The sequence below is a fragment of the Gadus macrocephalus genome, chromosome 5 (assembly GCF_031168955.1).
Source record: "Gadus macrocephalus chromosome 5, ASM3116895v1".
Lineage (NCBI taxonomy): Eukaryota > Metazoa > Chordata > Actinopteri > Gadiformes > Gadidae > Gadus > Gadus macrocephalus.
Window position 1 is genome coordinate 293,820 of NC_082386.1, and position 23,380 is coordinate 317,199.

Sequence of the window (23,380 nt, forward strand, 5' to 3'; positions counted from 1 at the left end):
AACCATGCGTGGTTTTGGCCCAGTAAATGAAACAGACCAATCAGACAGGAGTGTTTTTTCTGCCAGGGTGGGGGAGGGCAGAGTGCAAGTGAAACACAAGTGTAGAGCACAACGACATTCCGGTGGCGCAAGGATGACTATCTTCTATCTTTTAAGTTTTAATTCAAAGTTTTGGAGTTCTAGCCAACTTCCTTCATATAGCTGCCATTGACCCCCCCGCATGTAAAATCTTGTGAAAATTTGACCACGTGTGGAGTCAAAAAAAGTTCCCACAGAAAGTGTCTAGGAGCACGTTTTAGGCCATTTTGAGTCGTTTGCTAATGGGTTAGGGTTAGGTTAAGGGCAACTTACCAGTGGGGGATTTAATGATTCGTTTCCGTGACCCAGTTTGCGTGATTCAGTTCGCCACGAGGAGTCGTTCGCGAGTCGTTCAGTCGAGTTTCCGGTAGCACTAACTCCACTGAGTCTACACAGCATAGTACCAGGTATTTTAACATTGTTTCGTTTTGAGTAAAGCAAAAAACGTACCTTAGAGTAGTCCTCCGTCTTTGTTGGTTCATTTTGGTACGGTAACTATGAAGCAGAAGGGAGGGAATTTGGTGCCCCTAGTGGCAACTTTTTTTAACATTGGAAAACACCTAAAAGCGTTGCCATGGGAACAGGGAGAGGGGCGTGGGAATATGAACCCTATGGGGTGGTAGCTATGGATCAGGGCTACGTCTGTGGCAAGTTCTGGCCACCTGGTGGCTTGTTTTGGTATAGAAAATTGAATTTGAAATGTTCAAATTTGTGCCACTCGGCAAGGGAAACATTTGTGCCACTCGGCGAGGGAAAAAGGGGTATTAACGATATTTGGTGTGGAAGGTGCTCTAGGCTCCTTAGACAGGTGTGCGAAGTTTTGGAGTTCTAGCTAACTTCCTTCATATAGCTGCCATTGACCCCCACCCCCCCCCATGTACAATTTTGTGAAAATCTGACCAAGTGCGGAGTCAAAAAAAGTTCCCACAGAAAGTGTCTAAGAGCAAGTTTTAGGCCATTTTGAGTCGTTTGCTAATGGGTTAGGGTTAGGTTAAGGGCAACTTACCACTTTTCAAAAACGTTTTTTTTGGACCTAGCTCGGGCAAACAGCGGGGCGTGGGAATTCCGAGACCACCCTAGGATAGCTCTAGCCCCAGCAGACTTTTTTGGTCCCGGTGAACACTCGGCATAGCCACTAATGTAGGCTAGGGTGCGAGATATTTGAAACTGGCTAAAAGGCGTAAATACTAGGTCCCGGTGCACCCTCGGCCTAGTCCCTAATGTGGGTGATATTTTTGAAATTGGCAAATTCCTGTGTTCCATACACCGCACAACCCCAGGAAATGCTAAAACAATTACAAAATAACCTGCACCTCATACACAGCATAGTACCATGTATTTTAACATTGTTTAGTTTTGAATAAAGCAAAAAACTTACCTTAGAGTAGTCCTTCGTTGGTTCAATTTGGTACGGTAACTATGAAGCAGAAGGGAGGGAATTGTATCTAACGCGTGTGAGAGAAATACCATAGAGCTACTTCGAGCCCCAGGCTCTCTGCGGGTCTGGCTAACAGTTCTGCACTCCAATCTCTCTGTCGAGCTTGAGAGGGTCAAGTGGGCGTGGCCGGTGCGACGTAATAGTTCCTCCCTCCACGCTTGTCTAAAGGTGCTGCCATCTGTGGCTGGAGTAGTTATTGCAGCTTATGTGTTTGATCCTGCTTCCTAGTGGCTATGTGAGGGTTATGCAGCTTGTGTGTTCGATCCTGCTTCCCAGCGGCTATGTGGGGGCAGCTTATGTGCTTAAAATACGTAACAATATCATTCTAAACAAATAAAAAATGGTCACCAAGGTCAAGGCCACCCTCCCCACACCACACTCTACAAACATTATTCGAGAGCGCCCCCTATTGGACAAGGATGCAATTCAGGTCTATAAGTAACAAGACAAGAAAATAAAATTCACAATAAGTGCATTTGGTCTGTCATATTTTGCATATTGTAATGTAATAATAATTATAACATAACAAAGGGTTCTCGTCTTCATTTCCGACGACAACGGCCGGTCAAAAGCGTTGATTTCACGGGGATTCGATCCGACGCTTTGGGTGTCTCTGTCGTTCGCTGATTGCTGGGTTGTGAAAAAAAAAAGTTCTTTATCGACGCGATGAGTGAGGTGGGTTTTTTCCTCTTTTCTGTCGGATGAATAAAGGGAAGAACGTTTCTCAGCCACGTTATAGGACACCTCGCATTCCTCTCTATTTTGAAAAAGCCCGCCCCCTCGCGGCCGATAAAGAAAGTTTTTTTTGACGACCCACCAATCAGCGACGACGACGATGACGACGACGGAGAAGCCCAAAGTGTCGGATCGAACCCCCGTCAAACCAATTACTTGCTTTCATTGAATTAAACAAACCATTTGTTATTCTTGTCATTTTTATATTAAAATTTGTTATTGTCGTCAACTTATTGCTTTCAATGATATATTTTTATAATCCATTTGCTGTCAGTGTTATGACTTTATTGAAATAAACAAACCATTTATTATTATTCTTGTGAGTATTATATTAAAAGAACACCATTTATTGTCAACTTATTGCTTTATGTATATATTTATAATCCATTTACTTTATTGAAATAAACCATTAATTATTATTCTTGTGGACTTTTTGCTAAAGAAGAAAAACAAACAAGGGACAAGCATGTACTGTCGAAAGAGAAAACTTATTTTATTATTCATTCATATACAGTATATATATATATATATATATATATGTAAGGGATAATGCCCGACGAGGTGTCCATTATCAGGAATTAATGAGTCGTGAACCGTCCTCCGCGAATTTATATGCTATGTTATATGCTATATGAATAAATATGGCAGTGTGTGTATGCACTTAGTAATTAACCAACAAAACAGAACTATACACACTAGGGGTGTGACGAGATCTCGTGCCACGAGATCTCGCGAGATTAAACTCGACGATATTACCCGTCGTGTTAAAAATCAGTCTCGCGAGATTTCTGAGCTATCCAAACTTCTATTTGTGGCCTGTAGGGGCCGTAATGCGCCTTTGCTACGTCTAGGCTGCAAGAACCTAAAGACGGAGAAGGAAAAGAAGAAGAGGAGGGGAAGCCGCGAAAGCAGCCATAGACGGCCAGAATGGCGGAAAATACCAATATTACCGTGGTAGATGCCCCTGCAAATTTTAAATCATTTGTGTGGCAGCATTTTGGGTACCCGGCCGAAATGATAAATGGGAGTAGAGTCACTGACAAAACACGGACAATATGCAAGCATTGTATGAAAATAATGCCGTACACCGCGGCTAATACGAGCACGATGCAGAGTCATATACAGCACCACCATATACAGCTCGGTACTCAAATCACCAACTGCACTTGTGAAGAAAACACTAACAAGCCAGACAACGCTGACACACGGATTCGGACATCAACTTCCACAGTCAAGCGCCAGAGCCACAACAATAACGAGAGACATAGGTGTTTTCATCGCAGCAGATATGAGGCCATTTTCTGTGGTAGAAAATCAAGGATTTCGGCGACTCCTCCACACACTGGAACCGAAGTACACCATCCCATCACAAGCGCATTTTACCCGCACAGTGATCCCGAAACTCTATGGAGAGTCCAAGAGCAAGGTTGTGCAGATACTGAAAGACGCAGAAAGCATCGCCATAACAACAGATGGTTGGACATCGAGAAGTACACAAAGCTACATCACAATTACAGCTCACACAATCAACAATGACTGGAAAATGGAAAGTGTTGTACTACAGACTAGGCCACTTTTCGAGTCCCACACAGGGGCAAACATAGCTGAGGTTTTACAGACAGCTGTTACTGACTGGGAGCTTAAAAAACCCAACCACGGCATCGCTATTGTTACTGACAATGCACGTAATATGGACGTGGCCGCGCGAGGCGGGATTGAAGCCGCACATTAAGTGTTTTGCGCACACTATAAATCTTGCAACCCAAGCTGGCCTCGGTGTTCCCCGCGTCGCTCGTTTGCTCGGGCGGGTGAGACGTGTGGCTGCTTTTTTTCATCGGAGTTCAACGGCTACCGCGGTGTTAATGTCCAAGCAGAAACAGCTACAATTGCCATCACACAAGTTAATCATGGACGTTACGACGCGATGGAACAGCACGTTGGATATGCTGGCTCGTTACCTCGAGCAGCAAGCTGCCATATCAGCAGCTCTCACCAGCCCAGAGGTAAAACAAAACGCCCGAAGCATTGATACACTTGACAGCTGCGATGTCAGAGATGCTGAAGACCTTGTGAAGCTGCTGCATCCTTTGAAGACAGCCACCACAGTGATGTGTGAGGAGAAGAGTCCCACAGTGTCTCTCATTGTGCCACTGAAGAGCATGATTGAACAGAACATGACACCAAATGATGGAGATTCCACCACCGTGGCCAACACAAAGACTGCAATCCTCACGAATATTGCAAACAGATACAGTGGGGATGCCTTCAACTATCTGCTGGAGTGCTCGGTACTGGACCCAAGGTTCCGGACTCTACCTCAGCTAGACCATGACCAGTGTGAGGCCGTCTTCCTGAGGGTACAGAACATGGCAGAACAGTTGCGGTAGAGAGGAGGCTGTGAGAGATGATGAGCCCGAAGTGACAGAACCTGCTCCCAAAAAGACGGCACTTGAGGACCTGTTAGGGAACTCTTTCTCTACTGAGCCAGAGGAGTCCAACTGTTCAAAACATGCTGAGAGGGAAGTTCAAAACTACAGAAAAGAGGCCTCTATCCCTCTCAGTGGCTGCCCTCTGAAGTGGTGGCAAGAACACTCCTCCCAATATCCTTTGCTGTCTCACTTTGCCAAAGCGTGCCTTTCTGTCCCTGCTACCTCCGTTCCAAGTGAGCGCATCTTTTCAACAGCAGGAGACATAGTCAATGCGCAAAGATCCCAACTGCTGCCAGAGAATGTGGACATGCTTATATTCTTAAAAAAGAACATGGCTGTGTAGTAGATTTGGTTTTGCACACCTGTCAGACTTATTTAAAAAAGTTTTGTTTTTCTTCTTCCTGTGTTTCACCTGGGTATCGAGTGAAGCCGTGCGTACAGTATTGGTTATGTTTTGATATTCTGACTGTTGATAATGCTATTGCACTTTAATTTAATTTATTTTACTTTAACTTTTTTAAATTGTAGTTTAAGTTTCTAAGTTAAAGTTCTAAGTTTAAGTTAAGTTCTTAAGTGTTTAAGTTATAATATAATATATAATAATCGGTTAAATAAAAGTCTGTTCCAGTCATATATTTTGTCATTGTAGTTTTCTTAAAATCTCGTCTTGTCTCGATCTCGTGAACCCAATATCGTGTCTCGTCTCGTCTCGTGAGCTGAGTGTATCGTCACACCCCTAATACACACACTAAACAACTATATACACTAACACTGCAAAATAACTATATACACTAACACTGCAAAATAACTACACAACAGAAAAACAACTATATACAAAAGAACTATGTACAACACCATCCCCGGCAAGAGTGTGCATCAGTCCGGGGCTCCCTGGTCCCGCTCCTTCTTCTCCCTCAGCCAGTCCTCCACACGCTTACCCGCCGCGACAGAACAGAAGAATTCTCTGCCGTGGCGGGAGTGTCCGGTCTCCCTCTGCCTCGGCTGGCCGCATTTCTTGCACTTCTGCACCTGTGGCATGCCGGCCCGGGAAGAGTATGTTGTGCCCGGCTGTGCCTCCGCCCGCCGCTTGGCGTTCAGCTTCCTCTGGTATACCGTTTTGAGGGGTACAGGCAGCTCAGGGCCGGCGTGCTGTGCGGCGGGCAGGGGTACAGGCAGCTCAGGGCCGGCGTGTTGTGCGGCGGCCAGCGGCGGAGGGATGACGTGTGGAGCCGGCAATGTCCGAGGGAGCGTCAGGAGGTGGGACCCACACACTCTGCCGGGGCAGTGAGAGGTCCACAAGGAGAGGCTGTGTTGCTCTAAAAGGTCCAGTTGCAGCTGCGGCAGCAGCCGTCGGCAGGAAGGCCGGGTAAGCAGCTGAGGGGGCAGGTGGTCGTGGCGCCAGTAGCCGTCTGTGCACCACTGGCGGCTGCAGAGCGGGCACCGGTGCTGCCGGTGCCGCTGCGGGGGCTACTCTGCCGGGGCAGTGAGAGGTCCACAAGGAGAGGCTGTGTTGCTCTAAAAGGTCCAGTTGCAGCTGCGGCAGCAGCCGTCGGCAGGAAGGCCGGGTAAGCAGCTGAGGGGGCAGGTGGTCGTGGCGCCAGTAGCCGTCTGTGCACCACTGGCGGCTGCAGAGCGGGCACCGGTGCTGCCGGTGCCGCTGCGGGGGCTACTCTGCCGGGGCAGTGAGAGGTCCACAAGGAGAGGCTGTGTTGCTCTAAAAGGTCCAGTTGCAGCTGCGGCAGCAGCCGTCGGCAGGAAGGCCGGGTAAGCAGCTGAGGGGGCAGGTGGTCGTGGCGCCAGTAGCCGTCTGTGCACCACTGGCGGCTGCAGAGCGGGCACCGGTGCTGCCACAGCCGGTGCCGCTGCGGTGGCTACCGCCGCCCCCCTCGCTGCCACTGTCGTCACCCGGCCTTGAGGCACCGCCGACGTCGCTGCTGCCGCCGGACGATCCACCGCCGCCGCTGAGGCCGGGCCCGGCGCTGTCGCCGCGGCCGCCGCCGGTGGTCGTCCTCCGTCTGCTGCAACGCCTGGAGTCAACACAGTCCTCTCCTTCTCTCGCTGCGTCCGGGTAAACCTGAGAGCGGGTGGCGACATAGTGTTTTAGTTACAGTTACACCATCGAGAGCGTGTAGTTCAAGCGTGTCACTGCCCAAAGCATCCAACGCACCACAGCGAGAGGGTCCTACACAGTAAATTTGCCAGTGTCAAAAATGCATTGTCAAAGTATTATAACTCTTTCGGAGTTCTTCCAACAATGGTCAGAGTAAAATTGAACAAGAAAATGTCAGTGTTGGTGAAAATAATCGGAGTTGACAGTGGTTTTACTCTGTCAGTGTCATTGACTCTCTCAGAGTTAAATCAACACCGATTAGAGCAAGATACCTTCCAGTGTTAAAAAGAAAATACTGTGAAAAGCCCCTCCCATCAACAGTGGCGGCGCCAGAAATAATTTGTTGCAGTTGCTTAACAGTTGCTGTATGAATTCAAGAGGTTGCTGGTCAAAAAAAAAAAACTTGATCAAAACACCTGAATTTGAAAATAGCCCAGCGGCATGTACACATTCACTGCTAGTCCAGGTGGCACTGCGGCCACACGACATATAACAAACAACATAATTCTCTCGATCAACAGCCCGTCAGCAGTCCCCCAACTACAAGGTTAGCTGTCCTGTCAATAGTGGTGAATTGCACATCTCAGACCCACCGTCGCCACGGTACATTCCAAGCATTCACATTAGTTGCGCGATACGTCTCAAATGTAGGCCTATGTGGAACATTAATACAATAGTTGCTATTATTGTTGATACTATTATACTTCATAATACTTCTATTAAGGGCGGATCATACCAGGCTACGATAAACCCATCCTTTGGCATGAGCCAAACCTAGAATCTAGTTCTACTTCAAAACAAAATCACATGGGCCCCAAGTCAATATGCTGCCTGCGACGGCAAACTTAATAACCAAACGGCCTACCTTAAATCGATGTCTTGATCACAGGACGCAATATTCCACTTTAATCCATACGGTTTAACACACCAACATTGCTAGCAAGCATGTGCTAACATTGTATTGCTAATTCAGAACTGTGTAGGCTACAATATTTTCTTCCGTTTCTTCAGACAACCCACATCCAAAATGTGTCATGCTATGCATAAATATATAAGCCTATGCTAATTATATTATTTTAACTAAAAGGAGGTACCGTATTACAACAAATTAATATATCAAGACACATCGTGTGATTCACAACGCAAAATGAAAAAATAACTGTTAGGAGATCTCGCGGGAGTAGATTGGATGACGATCAATCCTTTATTTAAACACCAACTACACACATTACATTACATTTCCATTAGTATTAGAAAATAAAATGGACTAATGCCCCCCCCCCCCCCTGTTGAGAAACAACTTCATATATGGCATAGTTTTCCTTGACTGTTAACACCAATGTCACTGAATATCAAACACAATTAATTCTTAACACTCCAATTTCAGTTCTTAAGCACACTTGTTAAAAACACTGACTGTAAACAATTCTCTAAAATGAATTGCCATACTATGTGCACTTCCTCATTACATAGACAAACTAATTTCATACCGGTTTAATATCAGCAATCCCCCCATAAGGCAACACATTGCATGTGATATTGATGAAGATGTGAGTGGATTTAGTGAGAACACACTTTTTTTTTTTAACACTAAACTATGTAATACAAAAAAACACTTCTATGTTGTTAACAAATACTACAGTAAAGTAGTGCAACTCTTTTCAATCATGTCAGAAAAATATGTCACAGTAAGTGTCCATCGTTACTCTGTGAGTGAGTGAGTGAGTGAGTGAGTCAGTGAGTGTGTCAGTGTATGAGTGAGTGAGTGAGTGAGTGAGTCAGTGAGTGTGTCAGTGTATGAGTGAGTGAGTGAGTGAGTGTGTCAGTGTATGGGTGCAAAAGATCTCAATTCCACATGGGCTTCGTGGGAAGATAGGAACAGTCTTGCGATGCACATCGCCTGGTATTTCTCCTGTGAGTGAGGGAAGAGGAGGACATACAGAGTGTAAGTTAGTAAAAGCCCAATAAAACATAGATACGTGTTCATTGTGTGAGTGAGTGTGTCAGTGAGTGAGTGAGTGAGTGGGTGAGTGGGTGGGTGGGTGGGTGCAAAAGATCTCAATTCCACATGGGCTTCGTGGGAAGATAGGAACAGTCTTGCTATGCACATCGCCTGGTATTTCTCCTGTGAGTGAGGGAAGAGGAGGACATACAGAGTGTAAGTTAGTAAAAGCCCAATAAAACATAGATACGTGTTCATTGTTGTGTAAAAGTGTCCACAAGTGAATAGACTACGGGCTACTTACATAGTTATAACATCAATTTCTGCTTAATAATACAGTATAACTGTGCCAGGAACGAACACACACACACACACACACACACACACACACACACACACACTTTTAAGGTACACCAAATTCATGACAACACTCACTCATAATATGTGTATCAGAATCACTGAGAGTAGAGTCTATCTACCATATATCACAGCAGCACAATGCGCCTGTTGTTGTGGTTCACGGCAAAGGCATCAACGATGGCATCCGCATCCAGTGATCTTGCACTTGCAGCGTTGATGGATAGTAAAGCCAGGTCACTGTTTCTAGAATCTCCTGAACTATTCCTCAAATAATTTTTGACTCGTGCGAGACAAGAAAAGCTTCTTTCACAAGCTGCAGATGACACTGGGACTGTCAGAGATATGCATAAGAGTTTGTTGAAGTCACAGAAGGAGTCCTTGTATGGCTGGAGCAGGGCCAAAAATTCTTGTGTAGTGCCCACAGAGTGTCCTTGCTGTCCTTTAGTTGTGAGCAGGCGGCGTATCTGGTGCAGTTCGGCAGTCAGGTCGTCATGTGTAACCCCATAATGCTGAGCCATTGGCCACAACAAAGTCATGTTGAGAAATGATTTGTGCTTTGGGTTCAGGGCACATGTCCCCTGTAGAACGCCACAGGTTTCTGCAGAAAAACGCCTTCCCAGCTCATTGATCAGTTCATCAAGGACATTGTAGTAACAGTGTCTCCTGATATCTTGCAGTGAGGTAAGTGGTTGCCGTTGCCCTGTCTGTGTCTCAATGATGAATTCCTGGAGATGACCAGGAGGCTGTCTTGAACGTGGCTCCTCTCTGAGCTGGGTGTTGATGCCCGTCTTGGCACACAGGGCCTGTGCTTTGTCAGATATGTCTGCTAACGATGTCTCATTTCGCTTTTCTGACAGGGATGCTGAGACAGACTCGACCAGGTCCAGAGCTGATGAATAATCCAGATTTGGGGACTGTAGTGTGTCAGACAGAAATTTGGTGCTACGAAATACATCCTCAAACAGAGTGAGCTGCAGGACGAACTGCCCATCTAACAGTGCCATTATGGACTTGGCTTTTGTCCTCAATCGAGCCCCCTGCTGGCTTATCAAGGCTTGAAGTGTTGCGTGGATGGCAGGCAGGGTTTTTTTTATTGCCAGAAGTGCGGTATATTGGCACGCCCACCTCGTCTCAGATAGAGATTTCAATTCCAGCGGTGGCTTAAGTGGCTCCAATTCTTTTTGTTTCTGCAGAAACACATTGTGCACAATAGAACTGGAAAAAAAATTGTGCAGGATTTGCACAGATGCAAAAAAATCTGCAGCTGTTTGTATTTTGCCTACACAGTCTGTTAAAACTAAATTTAACCTGTGTGCATGGCAGTGTACGTAGAGAGCCTGGGGGACCTCTCTTCGGAATCGCTCTTGCACACCGCTGTTGGCACCAGACATAACGGCGGCGCCGTCGTAGCACTGGGCTATGCACTGTTTGTAATTGATGTTGCACTTAGTTAGTGTATTTTTGATTAGAGCTAGCAATGATTCAGCGTCCAAACCATCTGCTGGTGTGAAGTGAAGGAAGTCCTCACGGACTCCATCCCCTCTCAAGTAGCGGACCACTACTGACACCTGTTCCTTCTTACTAACATCCCTACTCTCATCCACCAGAAGCGCAAACATCCCTGCGTCTCGCACATCACTACTGATTTGGTCTCGTAACATTTTGGCCATTAATGCGATTACTTCGTCCTGGACGGTGTGATGAGTGTATTTGGCGTTCTGTGCACAATTTGCCATTTTCTCAGCCACAGTGGTGTTGAACTTGCTGACTGAATGGAGAAATTCCAAAAAATTACCTCTGTTTGAGGACTCTTCTCCCTCCCGATGTCCGCGTAGAGCGATCCCTTGACAAGCGGTGTAACGCAGGGCCTCGACAATAGCCTTCATATACTCTCTGTTCTCTCTCACTGCCTTAGAATGGCCCTCGTCCAGCGCATTGCAGATCCTGGAGCCAGCATCTCTCCTGATTTTAAATTCCGCCCATGCCGCCATAGCATACCTGTGCACAGCGGACACATTGTGGGTTTGGAGTGTTTTCTGTGCCTTCACCCATGTGCTGAACCCATTCACGGTAAAGGCTGTTTCCTGGTGGACTCCTGCACCCCTCCGCCCGAAGTGCCTGCATGCGTAACAATACATATAATCTTTGATTGTTGAATACTCAACCCACGAATATTGTTGATACCATCCTGGGTTAAAGGCGCGCATCTGAGAGCTGTATTTTTTCTTTGGATATGATCCCAGGCTCAGCACAGGACGACGTAGGTCGTCACCCGGAGTCTGGCTTAGATCCTCTGGTGGTAGTGCACTGCCACTGGTAGAGCTAGCTGGGCTAGCTTGTACGATTGGTCTGGGCTGCTCCACAGCATTTACCCCCTCCGAACAACTGCCAAGTCCACCCTCAGCCTCGCCAATGCCATCGCGAGTCGTGTTTGAATTTGATTTCTTTTGAAATAGTAAAAACTTGTCCATTTTCTTTAAGCGCCAACGAGCCGGCAACGAACATCTCTGACTGACTGATAATCTCGCCGCGAGATGTCCGCATATTTGAAATGTTATTTATTTTTCGTAAGACTATGCTATTAATGAAATTATTGTTTCATGTACATTAAATAATAATTAATTAATATTGTACATATTGCTTGGGAATGGGATAGTTTGTGTTAATTGTGCGTATGTTTTTTTTTTTATCTGTTCATGTCACTTACAGTTACAGAGTGTGCGCATGCCCAACGCTCGGGAACTGGATTTGAACGACAGTCCAGTCACGGCCCTGAAATTTTGACGCTACTCACTTATGCACTTAATCTGGTGATTCATATGACAGGATTGGTCGGTATGGTGACGGGTACCGCATTCGGCCATAGGTTTAGTTGAACTTATTTAATACCATTTTACGGAAAATGGCATTATTTCAAATATGTTGTTTGAGTTTGTCAAAAAATCAGGGGTTGCTCTGGGGTTTCTGAGTAATTGCTTGGAGTTGCTATAGCAACGGCAAGCAACCGTTTGGCGCCGCCCCTGCCCATCAACTTCCCCGGTCAAACCGTCGGAGAACGTGGACTCTGGCACCGCCATCTTCCTCGCATCGAAATACCGTGGTAAGTGTTTCTAACTAAACTATTGCCGTTGTTTTTTTTCTTCATTGAAGTAGAATCTGTATAAGAATTAAGGGACGTCGTCATTTACCACACTAGTCAATGTTGGTGTCTTAAAATACCGAATTTCAAATGGCTAAGTTAACGTCGGTGGTAGTTAGCTTAAATGTACCAGCCACTTGGCTGACCACGCAACACCAAACTGAACAAAAACGACACGGTCTAACGTTAATAGTCAGCGAGGATGGGCTGTTGTGGTGTGTTATATGATATATGTTATGTGTTATATGTCATACTTGCACTCATGAAAATAATGATAGATGTTGCGGTTGTGTCGGATTCGTTTATTTTGTTTTACTTCATCTAATTCATATATATCAGCCAGTTAAGTCACGACACCACGTTTCTGGGGAAATGTTATTTGTAACTTATTAGCGGTTAGCTAGCTAGCTACTAGGTGTCAATAGACTGTTGAAGTGTTAGCGACAAGCTAACAGTATTGGTCGAGAGCTTCAAGTAAGATCTACAATATTCGGTTTGCCCTGACACCATTCATGTAGCATATAAACAACAAACAGAGTGGATTAGACGTATAAAATGTCGCGTAGATAACCTTTATTCACTTAAAATAGACTAGTTCTTAGTGACACCGCAGTCCTCAATCTTTTTTTATTCCCGCCTCTCAGCAATGTAGGCTTTCAAGCTCACACAGCCGTTAGCTGTTAGCCAGAGCAGCAGAACTACAAGGCTGGTTTAAGCTGCTTTCGCACGGTGCTCAGCACTCGGTTCGTAAAAGGACACGTGTTTTTTTTCTCTCAGATGGTTCTGTAATGTACTGTGGCGCTCTGGTTTCAGATTTCAGTTTGCTCTCTTTGCAGATACCATCATGTTGATCTAAACCAGAATCTACAATACACAGAAATATGTCAAGATAAAAGAGCCAAGCCTTGAGGAATTCTTAACTTCTGGTAAGGTGTACCCAGTATGACACTGTCAATTACACACCGTTGGTAAAACTAAAGGAACTAAGTGTGTTGGTGTCCTCAGAGTTTTTTTTTTTTTTTTTTTTTTCAATTGAAAATAACTGTTGTCTTAATCTTTTGGCAAGCTATCCCATGGGCATGTAAAGGTGTCAGCAATTAAGATCTGAGTTTTGTGGGTGGTTTAGGTGGCAAGTTGTACACGATTGAAAGATTCAATGCCTGCATCAGACCATGCTACTAATGCATCAGTGTGTTTTTGGAGAATGGCCTTAGCTTGAGCATTTTGTTTCGATTGAAATCTTGTTTTGTTTTTTGGTCATAGCTTTCTTGAAGTTCTCAGTTCCGCCAGTCAATGAAGGTGTCAAGGTTTTTGATGAAACAGGAACTGAGGTGGATGCAGAGGTCTTCGCTGACATAGCGCAGCTTCCCAACACTGGCATACTAACCATCACGTTTGATGACGGTATAGTTGCTCACTATAATCCATGATAATGATGAACTCAACTTTTTTATAGTTACGAAATAAAACAGATTGGTATTATTCTGTCCTGTCTCTTTCTCCTGAACTACAGATTTGAAGGAAACTTTGTCCAGCAGTTCCCAAGATGCAAATTCCAGTGCACTGTCTGCTAGTAATGACACTGTCATCCTCGAAATCTTGTCCTGCGCCTCAGATGACACAGTCATACTGGAGGAGAGTGGCAGTCCATCCAGAAAGCGACAGAGGGAAGATGGAGAGGCCAAACATGTAAGTTGGTGTATGGATTTTTTTTTGCAATTCATTACTCTGGGAGTTACCATGTTTTGTTAGATTTTTAAGTGTATGTATTGTCAGTTGTGAAAAGCTTGTCTACTTCACAGGTGGTTGAATTGGTGCTAACAAGGAAACCTGGGGGCGACCGTATCATCAAAGAGTACCACCGCACTAAAAGTCTGACCGACTCCTCACGCCGACAAATGGTCAACCTACTTGTGGCTGATATGACAGAAACGCATGGGTAATTTGGTTGTCTCTGATAACTTTTTTTCTGTGTTTGTGCTAAAAACATTTATTACCGTATGTTGTTCTTGCTATTAGCTTTGTGCGAAATCATTGGAAGTATGTCATTTAATAGAAATGAGTTTACTCTTGTCAGGACGGCCCGCCACGGAATGTGAGAGAGATGTACGCTCGAGGCATAGTTCAGCTCTTCCCGTACTTGATGGATCCCTACTCTAAAAATGGATATGTAAGTATTTTAAAGGGTTTGCAAACTAAGAGCAAATTATAATGTGCATGTGCTAATAAAATAGTTTAGAGAACTGATTTAAAAAATTAAAATAGTGCATTTATATTTCCACACCAACATCCAGTTTTACATTAATAAATATAACTTCCTAATTTCAACTATCTTACTGCTGTTGGAACTAATATACATTTTGTATTTTCGAAGGAACATTACTATGATGGTGAAAGTGGCAGTGGCTATCTGGCATGGCGGCTTAAAACTGTGCAGAGGAGAAGTGCTTCATCAGAGAGCAGAGGGTCATCACGTCAGCTGAATGGAGGACCAGTAGCCAGAAGAGAAGCTTCCTTTAGTCCTGAGATGACCTTAAGTGAAGAGCAATGCCTGGAGGCCATGGCCTTAATGAGATACTGTACTGATGAGGCTACTATCAAGCAGAAGATGATGATGACATTTAAACATCGTCGCAGTATGGTCCTCGATGGAGAGAAATCCTCAGATGTCTTGACTGAATTTCCCCGCTTCAAAGATTTCAAAGGCCTGGTAATTGATTTTTTTTTTTGCAATAAAACATGTAATTGTCCTTTCAGTATGAATTACTGTTAGCAGCAACATTTTTCTCTCAATCTCTTGAATTGAATTGAATTGAAATACATTCAAACTGTTTGCACATCCATACAATTAGGTGTATACTGTATCTGCTCAACTGCAGACGTAATATCTTTCCAGTCAGTCTCAATTAAAAAAGCTTTTGGTATTTCATTTTTCTGTTGCAGATTGAGCAAGACTTCGTCCTGCAGTTTGGAGAAGGTGTAGCTGCAAGATTTATGGAAAGGTTAGTCACAACAGTAGTGGTTTCAGCTGAGGGTTTATGAGGAGGTCTTCCAAATGGCCATTGTTTTCATTCTGTGTTACCTGCACTTACCTTACAGTGGGAAATTCTGGGATTTGGCATTGCCATGTTAATATGCCAATATTTGTGGCACTCAGTGAGAAACAGAGAAGATCAATATTAATTTACTAGAATAATACAAAAATAAACATCTATGGGTGTTTGAATTTTTACTCAGTTTTTTCTTTTTTAATTTCTTGATCATAAATAACTTTTTTCTCTATCTAGGTGGCCGACAACATTCAAGCAAAAGGTCATTCATCAGTGTAAAAATAATGATGTTTTTAAATTATAACACAGTGCATTTTGCTGTTGTTTCTAAATACAGGCTGGGACAGCGATCTTGCATCCATTATCCTCCTCCTCCACCTGATACCTCCTTCAGCCCAAGGCCGGAGAAGACCAGGCAAGGTTTCCGCAGCCCAAGCTGAGAAACAGCTTGTCGTGTTCAAGAAGGTTTGTGTTAATTGCTTATGAGGATTATCTAAACAGATGGCAATAAAAGAATGGGACTGTTTTTGGGACTGTGATTTTCAACTTTTAATTTTGACTTCTACTTTATCCTCAGAGTGGAACCAGTCTTCAAGAACATGTTGATGCAATCAAATGCATCACTCAACCGTATCTTGTTGCTGTTGGGATGAAGAGGAGCACCATCCATGAGTTCTTCATTATTCTGGACAAGCAGGTCATACCGTGCAAGTCAACCAGTACCCTTGGAGCTTTTGACGAACTCTTTAAAGCACACTTTGTATTTGGTACCATGTACAACCAGATGCTCCACAACATGTACACCTTTATTCAGACAACCATTTACAACATAGATATTGGTCAAGTCCACGAGAGCCCACGTGTTGCTGAGGTTAGGGCCAGGCTACTGCACTAGTTGTTAAATAATTCAGGGTGGGCAACATATTTGTCACTTTTCACTAAAAGCTCTTGTATTTTGTATTGTATTGTATTTTGAGTTATTTTCCCATCTCACTCAGTCTTAATTGATATCATGGGCCTGATTTGTTTTGTTTGCCACTCTCGTTTTGTGGGAACCAATGATCTTTTGAGGCATCTACGGTTGATTCATGGTTTCTATCCAGGTAAATCACTTCGCCTAAAATGTGCACAGAGAGGATGCTGTCATGTTCTGAGTACCTTTTCAGGTTTCAGGAAACACTTAAACTCTAAACATGCTGAAAACATTGAGAGTGAATCTGAAACTGATAACATAATAGACAATTATGATGCTGCAGATGATACTCAGTCACAACATTTTCAAGGAGCGGCCAGTAGCTCTAATGTCCTGCCAGCACCCAACATCAGTACTCGTGATATGTGTGCATCTGCTATTGCGCAGCTTCAAGTTGCTGGTGTAGGCCAGTCCACTTTAAACAATTTTGTATCGTCCATCGAAGAGGTCATAATGGAGGTACAGAGTCAAACTAAAGATGCAGTTTTGAATAGTTTATCTTCTCAGGATACAGATGTGAAAGCTAAAATTCAACAAACTTTTAAAACACTTGAAAACCCTTTTACTGCATTAAACACTGAATCAAAACGTAGTGCATATTTTGAACAAAAATGGAAAACTGTTGAACCTGTTGAAAAAGTACTTGGTGTCAGATTTGAAAATAGAAGAAACAGAAGCACCGGAACTTATGATCAAGTAGTTGTAACTGACAAATTTGCCTATGTTCCAATTCTAGAAACATTGCAATCTATTCTCAGAAATCCAAACCTCAGTGATATGTTTATGTCAGGCCACACTTCCAAGGACGGTGTGTATTTTGACAGTGCTTGAAACTGATGGGATCAAAGTTCCCTTGTTTGAAGATGCATTCATGGTAGTATTGTGCAGGTTACCGGCGATAATCTTGGTATACATGGACTGTTTGGGTTTGTGGAATCGTTCAGTGCCCGAAATTGCTGTCGTTTTTGTATCATTGAGAAGAGTGACATTCAAAGTGTGTTCTGTGAAGATGACCAAAGAGTGATATTACGGACTAAAGACATGCTTGCCGAACATTGTCATACTGCACAAACAAATCCACAGCTACCTCATGTATATGGTGTGAAGCGTTCATGTTTGTTAAACACTCTGCAGTATTTCAACACAGCTGATAATTTTGCCGTAGACATCATGCATGACATTTTAGAGGGTGTTGCACAGTTAGAAGTGAAACTCGTATTGGTGTATTTAAAGGAAAATTTTGTAACTGCCAAAGAACTGGCCAGTAGAATACAGTCATTCAACTATGGGTTGTGGCAACCCGTCCCCAACCCCTCGGGCTGGAGAGCCCAGGGGAGAGGTGGTGGAGGGCGTGTACCGGCTGCATCCGACAGATGGAGCCAGAGGCCGGCACTCCCGACACACTCCCGACACACCCCGCCAGGCACCCCAGCGCACTCGGCGGGAGGGTCCCACCGAGTGGAGACGGCGGGACCGCCCTTGGACACGCCGGACACCCTGACGGCAACCGAGCAGTCCGGTCCACCGGGAGGCTCCGAGAGCTCCCCGCTCACCGAGTTCTCGGATTTTCTCCCGACCGGGGGGGGGGGGGGAGAACGCATCGACCCGGACAGTTCGCCAGCGCCCAGCTACAGGATGACGCCCTAAAGCACGCCTGGAGCCACGTCCTCGCCCATGAGGGACAAGCGAGGGATTCGGTGAGTCGCCTCCCACACCCTCACTTCAGCACCAGGGGGGGTTTATTATATCGGGTCGTAGAAAAAAGTGGTAGAACAATTACTAGTACCCCGGCCCTACATTAGTAAGGTGCTATTCATGGCCCACTCCCACCTGCTAGGCGCTCACCTAGGCATGGATAAAACCAGGGAAAGAGTGCTAGCTCGGTTTTACTGGCCCGGGGTGAAAGGGGATGTAGTCCGCTATTGTCAGTCCTGCCCGGAATGCCAGCGTACGGCCCCGAGACCCACAGCACGAAACCCCCTGATCCCCATGCCAATCATTGAGGTCCCCTTTGAGCGGATAGCACTGGATATTGTCGGCCCACTCCCGAAGACCAGCAGGGGACATAGATACATCCTGGTTATTGTAGATTACGCCACCAGATACCCCGAAGCCCTTCCCCTCCGCGCCGCCACCACCAAGGCAGTAGCCAGGGAGCTAATGCTACTGTTTAGCCGGGTGGGGATAGCCCGGGAGGTATTAACGGACCAGGGGTCCTGTTTCATGTCCCGGGTCATGAAACAACTGCTCAGTCTCCTCCAGGTCTCCCAGCTCCGGACCTCGGTGTACCACCCACAGACCGACGGGTTGGTAGAGCGCTTCAATAAGACTCTAAAGCAGATGCTAAAGAAGGTCATGGACGCTGACGGAAAAAACTGGGACCAGCTCCTGCCCCATGTACTCTTCGCAGTCCGCGAAGTACCCCAAGCCTCGACAGGTTTTCCCCCTTCGAGCTGTTATACGGGAGAAGACCCCGGGGGTTCCTCGACCTCGCCAAGGAGGCGTGGGAGAGTCGACCCTCCCCCCATCGCATCCTGGTTGACCATGTGGAGCAGGTGAGGGACCGCATGGCCCAGGTCTGGCCCATCGTCCGGGACCACCTTCGGCAGGCCCAGCAGGCCCGGGTCTACAACCGCGGGGCCCAGCTAAGCCTGTTCCGGCCCGGAGACCTGGTCATGGTGCTGATCCCGACGTCTGAATGTAAATTCTTGGCCAAGTGGCAGGGCCCGTAAGAGGTCATGGAACAGGTGGGGCCGGTGAACTACCGGGTGCGGCAGCCCGGGAGACGAAAACCCACCCAACTCTACCACGTCAACCTTCTGAAGCAGTGGAGGGCGAACCCGACCCCGACGGCGCCGGCTACCCTCGCCCTGGCCGTCCGGCGCGACATACCGGCAGTCCCCATGGGGGAAGATCTCAGTCCCGCCCAGAAGCAGGACCTTGAGGAGGTCATCCTCCAGCACCAGGATGTCTTCTCCGAGCTGCCCGGGAGAACTACCATAACGCAACACGACATCAAAACGGCGCCCGGCATCACGGTGCGCGTTCCCCCCTACCGGGTCCCAGAAGCCCGGCGGAACGCCATCCGGGAGGAAGTCACCCGAATGCTTAGTCTCCGCGTCATCGAGGAGTCTCGCAGCGCCTGGTCCAGTCCGGTCGTCCTGGTCCCCAACCCGACGGCAGTTTCCGGTTCTGCAACGTCTTCCGGAAACTCAACGAGGTGTCCGAATTCGACGCCTACCCCATGCCCAGGGTGGATGAGTTGATCGAGCGGCCGGGACCGGCCCGCTACCTCACCACCCTGGACCTCACTAAAGGGTACTGGCAGGTGCCACTCACCCGGACCGCCAGGGAAAAAACGGCGTTTGCAACCCCGGGGGGATTGTATCAGTACACGGTCCTGCCGTTCGGTGTCCACGGCGCCCCGGCGACCTTCCAGCGGATGATGGACCAGATCCTGCGGCCTCATCAGGCGTATGCGGCCGCATACATCGATGACATCATCATTCATAGCGCAAGCTGGGACATACACATCCGACAGCTGAGGGCGGTCCTGGCGGAGCTGAGGAGGGACGGCGTACCTAGGTTACCGGGTGGGACGGGGGAACGTCAGGCCTCAGGACAGCAAAGTCGCCGCCATCCGGGACTGGCCCCGGCCCACCACCAAGAAGCAGGTGAAGTCGTTCCTGGGCCTGGTAGGGTACTACCAGAGGTTTATCCCCGGCTTCGCCACTATGGCGAGCCCCCTGAACGAGCTGACCCGGAAGGCTTTACCTGACGGGGTGAAGTGGTCGGAGGCAGCAGAGGGTGCCTTCGAAACCCTGAGGAGCGCCCTCTGCTCCGAACCCGTCCTAATAACCCCTGACATCTCTCTGCCCCTTATAGTCCACACAGACGCGTCCGAGGTGGGGCTAGGAGCGGTACTCTCCCAGGTACGGGCGAGAGAAGAACACCCGGTGACATACATCAGCCGGAAGCTCCTCCCCAACGAGAGGAATTACTCCACCGTGGAGAAGGAGGCCCTGGCCATCAAGTGGGCCCTGGACAAACTAAGGTATTACCTCCTGGGACGGGAGTTCACGTTGGTGACCGACCACGCACCACTGAAGTGGATGGCCGGCGTGATGGACACGAACGCCCGGGTGACGAGGTGGTTCCTGGCACTCCAGGACTACAGGTTCCAGGTGGACCACAGGCCGGGCAGGGAACATGCCAACGCCGACGCCCTGTCCCGCCGAGACATGTGCCTAGGGGCGGTCGGAGACTACCAGGGGCGTGAAGCAGCGGTGGAGGAGTGTGGCAACCCGTCCCCAACCCCTCGGGCTGGAGGGCCCAGGGGAGAGGTGGTGGAGGGCGTGTACCGGCTGCATCCGACAGATGGAGCCAGAGGCCGGCACTACCGACACACTAATGAGGGGGATGGGAAACACCTGGGGCGGGGAGTGAGACACGTTGTTAACCTGCGCTTTCCCACATCCCAAAGGAGAGTTGGTGCGAGACGCTGGGAGTGTAACCAGACCCACGAACGAGCGAAGGGAGGAGAACCGCGCCGTACCCGGACCGAGCAGACCCGCCAGAGAAAGCTCAATCCTTGGTTTACTGTTTTTCCTATCTCTCGGAGCTAGAGTATGATTTTCATTGCCCTCCGGGGAGAACGCTGTTCAAACGAATAAATGCCCTCCGGGCTTTGAACCAGCCACCAAGTGTGGTGATTCCTTGCCTCACCCAGACATTCTCGGGCCCGGGTTGCCACAGGGTACACTGAAAGGAGAAATCGCCCCCCTGCAGTCAAGTTACTTGATGGCAGCAACGATTTGGGCCTGAACGCCATTCAGTCCTGGTGTTTACTGCGAAACATGCCGTTGATATTTGGTGATCTAGTGCAGAGAGACAATGAGTACTGGCATCTGTTAATGTTGTTGCTGCAGATAGTGAATATTGTGTTTTCTCCCATCCTTACAACTGGTATGACCATCTTTCTGAAGCACATCATTATTGACCATCATCAGCTTTTTAAACACCTGTTTCCTACTAGAAATCTCTTGCCGAAACATCATTTCATGATTCATTACCCTCGATGTATAAGAAATATAGGACCACTCCTGCACATGTGGTGTATGCGTTATGAGGCAAAGCATAACTTTTTCAAAACTCAACTCAAAAGTTTCAAAAATATCACCAAGACTTTGGCCAGAAAACACCAGAAATACATGGCCTTGCACTGGGAATCTTTCAGCCTCAGCAGAGTAACTATTGGTCCAGGAAAGATGTTACAGATTTCAGATTTGCAAGAAGGTCCTGAAATTGCTGCCAAACTAAATGTAGACACATGTGCCAATGTTCTTTTGGTGAAATGGGTAAAGCACTATGGTTCTGAATATCGCCCTGGTTTAGTAGTGTGTCTTGAGATTAATGAGGAGTTGCCAGTATTTTCTAAGATCAGCACTATTGTAGTGAAAGATGAGCAAGTTGTACTTATTGGCTCCAGTGTGGAAACTATTTGTTTTGACGAACATTTCCATGCGTTTAAGGTCTTGTACAAGCCATCCCAGGCACCTAAGGTGTTCAATGTTCAAGAGTTGCTCTATTTTAAACCAATGGATGTTCAAATGGCATATGGTTCAACAGATGTTTCCCTGTTTGTAGTACCATATTGCCATAGGATGCAGCCTTAACCAGAGTTTTTGGTTTTGACTTTGTATTTCCTCTCACTGAAAATCATTGACTTGTCATTGTTTCCTGAGGGTGGGTTGTTTTATTAAAGCAAAAGTTATTTATTGTTATTCAACATTAGATACATTTCTGTCACCATACTGATAGATTCCAACCAAGATCTTTGCCACTAACAGTGAAGGTTTTTGTAAAGGAGTGTTTTGCAGACCTCCATTTGTCAGTATTTGTTGTGAAAAATATCTGTACACTATACTCACATATCTCATTCAGTGACCTATTTGAAAGATTTTGGTTGGACTTGGTTGATTGTTTCCAGGTGATGGCAAAGTTTGCTCTTGATGTTCAAAAATTATTCAGTGTGTAGCGTTATAAATGCACTTCAAAGACATTTTCACGGCTGTGAGAAATGTCAATACAATATTATGCAGTTCAACTAAAAAAAAATGTATAATGTAGACTGTGATGTGTGTGTGATTTTACATTTCCATGATTTTACATGAGATTTGTTCATGTTTACTTGGAATAAATATGTATTAAGGTATGGATACAATTGCGTGTGTGTTTTTTCCCCCCTGTAGATAAAGTTTTGTGTTGTATCACTGGGAGAGAGTCGATATGTAACACTGGTAGGAGTTGGTTAAAAATCAACACTCTTTGGAGTAATTTCACTCTTTCACTCTTTAATGTTAAATGTGAACACTACGGGTGTTACTTCTTACATAGTGTAAAACTTGATTAACACTTCTCAGTGTAGTGTAGTGTAAAATATTAACTCCTACCAGAGTAAAATTAACTCTGAAAATGTAACTGTGTTCAGTGTACATTTAACACTCTGTAGATAGGGACCATATGTTCACTGAGGTAGTGTTAAAATTAACTCTTTAAGTGTTATATTGACACTGCCGATTTTACTGTGTAGCGTTCAGCTCAAAGAGCTGAACGGGCGCCCGAGCCATCAACCTCTGGTGTCCCAGCACAAGCTCCCGGATGTGGCGGTAACGAAGCAGTGCGCTGTCCCACCGTGTACCCCAGGCGCCGCCGTGCACACGGGTGCCCGTGGGGTACAGGTTACATAGCTGGACGCACACTGCTTCTACCAGCCGGCTTGCGCTGGGACTGCTGAGGGTTCAGAGGTCTGTCCGACCAGGCAGCTGCGGACGAGGGACAAAAACAACGACAGACGTTACGTAAAGCGGCTCGCATGTACGTCTGGGAAATGTATGACCGAAGCTTAGCCTCCTCACCGTCGCAGGCTCTCCACACCAGGGATACTGGTGCGGCCTGGCTTCGCTGCCATGAATCGACCCCCCCGAGCTGCCCTGTCCGTGTAGCGGGGAGGGTAAACTACTCGGGCCCTGTCGAACGGGGACAGGGCCTCGTAGAGCCCGATGAGCTCGTCTACCCTCCCCTCGGGTTTGGATGGCAGAGAGCCAACAGTTTTCTGACCGCATTA

The 23,380-nt window shown here is 46.6% G+C and overlaps 1 protein-coding gene and 1 long non-coding RNA gene across 2 annotated transcripts in view; one reads left to right on the forward strand and one right to left on the reverse strand.

Moving 5' to 3' along the window:
* The window catches only part of LOC132457513 (E3 ubiquitin-protein ligase TRIM21-like), a 133,093-nt gene that overhangs the window by 20,086 nt on the left and 89,627 nt on the right, over positions 1 to 23,380 (reverse strand). The gene's annotated exons all lie outside the window — the stretch shown is intronic.
* LOC132457473 (uncharacterized) lies at positions 12,132 to 14,935 on the forward strand. The gene is made up of 4 exons (XR_009525667.1): positions 12,132 to 12,192; positions 13,068 to 13,157; positions 13,495 to 13,635; positions 13,745 to 14,935. It is a non-coding gene; the product is annotated as an uncharacterized LOC132457473 (long non-coding RNA).